The following is a 7,750-nucleotide window of genomic DNA, read 5'->3' on the forward strand; positions in this document are numbered from 1 at the left end:
AAAGTAACTAATACGTTATGTATATTAGCATTCTAGTGAGTGTGACTGATTTAAATTTGAGTATTGGTTAGTAAGCAATGTCTGGCAGTATCTGATGGCTAGTAGCTCAATGGAGTGTAATCTTATTCACATAATTCAATTGCTTTCAGTTACTTTTCCATTTTTATATTAAATGGGAAATAAATAGAGACGGTAGCTGTTTTTCCAGGCATAAGGTATTTGAATCCCATTTTTGGCATGCACACATGAATGTCACTTCATCATTGAAGAGGTTGAGCTAACTTTCCAGAATGATTTGTGTGCACAAACTGTCAGTTGCATGCATCCCTGGATGTGCACTTCCACACAGTCTAGCATGGTCCGAAGGTGACAGTAATTCTTTCTATTACTCTTGTGACTGAAATGCATTTTCATCATTACTATGCCCTAGCTGATGAGCGGAGAAAGGAAGAAGTGTCACAAACTGTAAAAAGGATCATAACTTAAAACTAAAAACAATATACTTTGGAAAGTGGGTTCATGTAGTTAAGCACATTTTTATTTTTTATGAAAGCATAGTATTTATTACCAATATTTGGCTCAAAATACAATGCTACAAAATTAACCTATCCCTCTTTTAAACATTTAACAACAACAAATCAAGATCAACAAAGGGACCTGAGTGATAAAAAGCACAGACTTGTTTAGAAGGCACATGCTTTTCCTCTCAGGCGAGAAAGAAAATCAGACATGTAGCTATGAATTTGATTTTAATTTGATTTTTTTTTTTTAAATACGTATGTATGTGATTATATGTACTTACATATGACTGTATCTGGATGCATGGGTATAGAATATGTCTCTAATTTTGACATTATTTTGATTTTTATCCTACATTTTAATACAGTTTTTTTTTTGCATATTCCAACAAATGACCAATGTATATTGCAATTACATCAGTTCTGTATCCAATTTATTTTTCAAATATTCGATGTGCTGAATCATAGTTATCTGAAAGACCACATTTTTTTTCATTACCTGTCAGACTGACTGTCCTCTATAGGAGCAGCGTGGTTGACAAAGTCCAGGAATAATGCATTCCTGTGCATTCCATATATTAATGGCTCTAAGACTATATTTTCTTAGCTGCTAATGACCCGCATGTTTCAGTTAGATTCTATGACTTTTACTTTTCTGGTAGTCTTTCTACAGTGAAGAGAAATATTGGACAATAATGTTTATGGTTAAAAAATTAAATTAAATAGGGAAATGAGTGACCAAGAATTCAGAATAAAACACTCAGATATCCACAATTTATTATTTTTTTAACATTGTACAAAATATGATTTCCTAGATATAAAGAAAAGTAATTTATTATATATAGATTAACAACATGCTTTGCTTTTTGTGGATTTTGAAAGATATAAGTTTGTGTGTAAGGAAACACAAAACATTTTCTTGTCATAAATTCCAGTGTATAACATAGGGAACACTTGGAATCTATCAGACCTGAGATATCAATAAATCCTAATTCTAAATAGGTCAAAACACAGGGAAATTTAAAACAGCACATGATGTCCAAAAAGAAATAAATTTTTGCAGAATCTTCCAAGTTTACAACTTAGTGAAACAAAGTAAAGCAAATTTAATATCGAGACATAATAAGCACAGAGTTTTCATTGCTCCTTTTACCAGTATTTGTACTTTTTTTCACGTGGTAGCTTAGACATAGTGTCATCTGAGGTGGCATAGGGTGATTCAAGATTATGTTTAAGATTTCTTTGTAAAAGATTTCTTTTGCGATCCTGCCTGATTTTCAGCCACTAACCCAAAATCTGAGTTGGTTTCCTATAGAGTCTGTGCATACCTGACAGTCCTATGCAGGTGTCTTGGAGATCCTAGGATATTGCAAATGGCATTAGAGATCTGTGTTCAGTCAACAGTATTATCTTCTTTGGACAAATTTTATGACATTTAACTTTAGCCATCAAAAAGCTGAAAGAAGGATTCAATTCAATGTTGATACATTGAATTCCAATGTTGATACATTGTTCTTCCAGTACCTCAAGGGGGCCTACAAGAAAGATGGGGAGAGGCTGTTCAGGAGGGCCAGTTGTGATAGGACAAGGGGTAATGGTTTTAAAATAGAGGGAGGTAGATTCAGGTTGGATATTAGGAAAAAATTTTTTACCATGAGAGTTGTAGAACACTGGAACAGGTTGCCCAGAGAGGTGGTGGATGCTCCATCCCTGGAGACGTTCAAGGCCCGGTTGGATGAGGCCCTGAGCAACCTGATCTAGTTGGAGATATCCCTGTTCCTTGCAGGGGGGTTGGACTAGATGACCTTTGAAGGTCCCTTCCAGCCCTAACGATTCTATGATTCTATGATTCTATGATACCTAAATTAGGTATCTACCTCTGTCATGTGGCATATGTATCATTTCTGTGCAGATATCTAAGACAACTTAGGACATCTCAAATGACAACAGGTGTCATTTTGGCAATTGAATTTTCCAGTTCAACTGCCAAGATTCTTAATGGAATATAGTTGATACAGACTTAAGTGCAATTCAGCACATGCCAGTGCTTATTTACCAATTGGGTTCATTCCGCCCAATTTGGATATCTCCTTAGGCTGTCATTAACTCTTTTTGGAGTCATCAGACTGTGGAGAAAGCCAATACAAATAAGATTTCTCCAAACATTAAAAGTTTAAGATAAGATTCAGAGTTTAAAGCAAAATACTTATTTTTGAGATAGTTTAAGAAAGAGAAGATAAATTCACATTTTCTGACCAATCCTAGACACAAATACAAACTGGGCAAAGAGTGGATTGAGAGTAGCCCTGAAGAGAAGGATTTGGGGGTGTTTATAGATGAGAAGCTCAACATGAGCCGGCAGTGCACTCATGCGGCCCAGAAGGCCAACCATGTCCTGGGATATATCGAGAGAAGTGTGGTCAGCCGGTCACGAGAGGTGATTCTCCCCCTTTACACTGCTCTTGTGAGACCCCACCTCGAATACTGCGTCCAGTTCTGGTGTCCCCACCATAAGAGAGATATAGATTTGTTGGAGCGTGTTCAGAGGAGGGCCACAAAGATGATCCAGGGGCTGGAGCACCTCTGCTACGAGGACAGGCTGCGGGAGCTGGGATTGTTCAGCCTTGAAAAGACAAGACTTCGGGGAAACCTAATAGCTGCCTTCCAATACCTGAAGAGAACTTACAGGAAGGCTGGGGAGGGACTTTTTACAAGAGTGTCCACTGATAGGACAAGGGGAAATGGGTTTAAGTTGAAGGAGAACAGATTTAGATTAGATCTTATGAAGAAATTCTTCAGTACGAGGGTGGTAAGACTTTGCAATAAATTGCCCAGAGAAGTTGTGGATGCCCCCTTGCTGGAGGTGTTCAAGGCTAAATTGAACAGAGCCTTGAGTAGCCTGATCTAGTTGAGAGGCGTCCCTGCCCATGACAGGGAGGTTGGATTAGATGATCTCTGAGGTCCCTTCCAGCCTATGCCATTGTATGATTCTATGATCTCGTGTGATTAGAAAAGACAGTAGCTTTACTTATAGTGGTTCATCATTAATAAATTTACACCAAATGTTACCATTTTCTAAGACGAAAATAGTTTTCTTTCAAAGTATTTTTTTTGGCAAAATGTTTATCTTAACAAATCCTTTTTTTTTTTTCCCCCTTTTTTTGTTCTGGCAAACAGAAAATGTTTTCCCAAAAGACTAAAGAAAATAAACCACCCTCCTAGTTATGATGAAAGACTTCTATAAGCTCAGTGCCTCAAGTTAGAAACTGTAATTTTATAATAGACACTTTAATGCCAAGACTGTTGGATGAAAAATGTCTACTGTTGCACTGGCTAAATCACGGACGCTGTTGAAAAAGCAGAGCTACCTTCTGGACGCTGTTGCTGCTGTGATGCTTCTGAAACATATCAGAGATGGTAAAGTGTTCAGTCTGTTATCACACGTCCAAAAAAAAGAGGAATTAAAAAGGAAAAGAAAGCATTATTTTGATTCTGAGCAATTCATTCTTCATCATACTAAAGTCAACTGTTGACCTTAGATACACATAGAAAATTGTAATTTCTGAGAGCTCTGACATGTTTTGCCATTTCCCAGTGGTGCAGTGTATGAGGTTATTGCTCTCTGTCCTGAGCAGGCAGTATATCTGTTTCTCACTGCTGCAGTTCGTAACCTGGGATATGAACTCAAATGGTCGCTGATTGCAATTATCATCCTGGGCTGAGAACTGCAATGCCACGTAATAGACACGTTGCCGATTCTGTGTCCCTGCAGTAGGATAACGAGCAGTTAAGTATTGGAACCTCTTAGTAAATTGCAGCATAAATACAAAGATAATGAGTCAAACCCCTGGCAGACATCTCACTTGGGAGAAAAAAACAATCAAAAAACCCCAAGCCATACCAAAGCAATAATGCAGCATACATTTTTTTTTTTTTAACAGAAGGATCATGTAAATTAAATTCATATTGTAAAATAACAAAGCAGATGGTAATAAATGCCAAGTTGTCTTTAGAAAGCTGTGGAGAGAGATCATTCCTTTGTTCAAAGAACTTAGAACTGTAAGAAGTTATACAATTTTCTCATACTTCTTGATAACTCCTTGAAATAAGGAGTTTAGATTTGATTAATAGCTTGATAAATTCACAGAGACTGGGATCTGTCGCAAGCCTCTTGGAAAATTTTGATTCATAGAATGCTTGGAAACTTGTTCTCTTCAGTCCCATTCAGACTAAAAGAAATATCAAAAAGACTTGAATTTTCTGAGAAACATAAAATTTAGTTTTTGACTGACCTGTTGAATACTACACTTAAAATATCTCTCATGCTAAAAATCAAGATCTGTTTTCAGTTATTGCAATTGTAGGAATCACATAAGCTTGAAAAGTAAAAGTCTGTGACCACAGGTCTTCTACTCTATCCACACCACAATTTACAATCTCTCTGCAGCAGCATCCTTTTCAGATATAATATCAGTAAAGCAAAGCTGGACTGTCTTGTCATCTTCTTCAAGTTTTATGCAATAACATTTTATTCATTAAAGCCAAAAGGAATAAAGAGGTGACCTTATGAAATATAGATGTCAGAAGACAGATGTGGGAAGCCTGGACAGATGATGAGGACTTAATAAGAATAAAACCTCTATCCTCTATTTAATTATAGTTATTGTCTATTTTAAAATAACTTCAGTTGAGCAAAAGGAAAAAAATACATTATTTACCCTTCTGTTTTAGAAGGGTCTCTTGTGCTGGTTATTAATTATGGTTAGTATAACAAACATGCCTGGAAGAAGCACCTAAAATAAATGATCAGACACACAGGAAAAAAAAGAAAAAATTGACCTGTTTAAATGTCAAGAAATCTCAAATTTAATTAGTGAGCTTGTTATTTCTCACAAGGAAGATTATCAGATGACAGCATTCATATTTTAATTAGGAGAGAATACCTTTGCACTCTTCCTCAGGCAGAGTGGGAAATTTGTCATGCTAGCTGATTTTCTTTGAGAACTGTTCTGTTCTGACTGTAGGCCAGACTCTCCAAGGCAAAACTGCACTGAAATCGATAGCATAGATACCTGAATAACCTGGAGAACCTTGGATGCTTTCTTTGACAGGAAAACGCATAGAAATCTATCAAAGGGTCACTTCTAGTTGAAGGATCTTTATTGATGTCTTAACAGAGTCATAATTTTACCCATAAACCTAATTTGACTTCAGGTTTGTACGGTTTCTGTACTCCTTTGATCTTCTATTTTTATTATTTCAATTAGCTAACCTTTCCCAATCAGAAGACTATTTCAGCACCCATTTTATGGCCACTTTTGTTCCTAATGGTTTCAGTTGTCTTTGACCCTAGCAAAATGAAATGGCTACACACTCCACTTACCTCTACAGCAATATCTGTTCAGACTTTTTCTTTAGTCTCTCTGGCTTATGTTCTCAGCTCACTTCTGAGCTACGTGTCTGTGTTCTTCTATTCAAGCGGTTAACAAGCCTTGTGGTCGTTCATTTCTTGTGACACTTTTTGATGGGTTTCACTTTAAAGACTTTAACTTCACTTTGGCTTTTCAACATGAAATTGAATGTTCCCCTCAGTCTTTAATACACCAGTTAGTTTTGATGCCAGTGTTCATAATCTGTTGTGTTCATCAATCAGCAATTCTTGTTTAAAATATATTTTTTTAAAAAAGCTCACCACATTATCCTGATGACAGTAGCTATAGTATCCTAGCAACAGCTTCCTTTTACGATGAGTTGTTTTTCAAAGGGCTAGTGTCCAGGATTCTTCAAATAGACTTAATTCTCCAGACAGTTTCTCTAACTTCATAATTCCTTTTTTTTTAATGCAAAATGTCCTTGATAAAGCTATTGTAACAAATAAAATGTCACATAACCTAGGGTATTTTAAGTGTTTTATTTTTAAAGTCTGCGGTTTTATAGTAATGTAATAACAAGGAAAAATGGAAGTTCTTCTCTTAGAAAATTCCCCATAGGAAATTGTTTATAGGGAACTATTTAAATTGATGAAGAGTTTTCTACAAAAATGATTTTCACAGCATGTGTATTTTCTCTGGATTTTTTTTTTTTCATAAAATACTTTCATTTTGTTTTTGAAAAATCAAAAGACATGGTGCCCAAAATTTCATCCTGAAAACCTTTTGATGCTCCTCAAGGAGAGAGGGTGCCTCCTCTGTGCACTCTGTCTCTGTTCCAGGACATAGCTTGCAGCAGGGCATGCATGGTGTAAGAGTTTGAGTGTCTGATTCTTAGGTTTGGACACCATTCCACTACCCGTGGTATGCTAGCACCTAATTGGCAGATGACTGAATCAATAATTAGATCTAACCCTCCTCTAACAAGCTAAGGAGAGAGCCAGGGCAGCAGGGTGGAGTAATGCCGCTGTCAATAAGGAAACAATGAAAGGGAATAGATAGTTGGAAAGCAACCATGATGAAAATCTGTTCTTATTCTCCAGACATATCAAAAACATTCATAAAAACTATATTACTGCTATATTAAGATCCTTATTGTAATTGTATGTTCTCTGTATCACATGGATTCTCTTATACCTTCTGGTTCCTTAAAATGTTGTGGAAAATATTCACCTCTATCAAGACTTTAAATAATGTGTTACAGTTATTATAAGATAGAACTTTAAATTTTAGTTAGTTAGAAGTTTTAAATCTTTATTCAGTCCGTTTCAGTCTTACAGAATGGCAAAAATCTAACCAAACTAACTAGACTTTGAGCCCTATTTGAAAGTTTCATAAATAAAAGGATATAAGACATAATAGCAATTCTATAATTATGTCTTTACCATTTTTTCCATGTTGTTAGTTTTTTGAGATCTCTTCTGGTGCTGGTCAGCATTGTTGTTCCTGTAATGCAGATTTTGCCAGCATTAGTTAGAATTTGGCTATTTACCTGTGGAATATATCAGTAAACTTGTACAGATAACTTCAGAGAAGAGCAATGAAAGAAACTCATTGCATTTATCATTGAGGAGGTAGGAAGCCAGAGACCTTCTGGTGATGGCCCAATGACTCCCTGTGGCAGATCACAGAACTATAGCTTTCCAACAAAGTAAAAGATAGAAATGACGGGAAAGCTAGTGCAGTGAAATCTTTTAAATACTTTATACATCTTAACTCATTTTTACAGTCTTCGTATGGTTTCTAACATTTTCCTCTGATTTTGCCCTCCTTTGATCATTAGACTGTGATGTTCCTCAGGGA

Source organism: Tauraco erythrolophus, chromosome 2, assembly GCF_009769465.1.
Source record: "Tauraco erythrolophus isolate bTauEry1 chromosome 2, bTauEry1.pri, whole genome shotgun sequence".
Lineage (NCBI taxonomy): Eukaryota > Metazoa > Chordata > Aves > Musophagiformes > Musophagidae > Tauraco > Tauraco erythrolophus.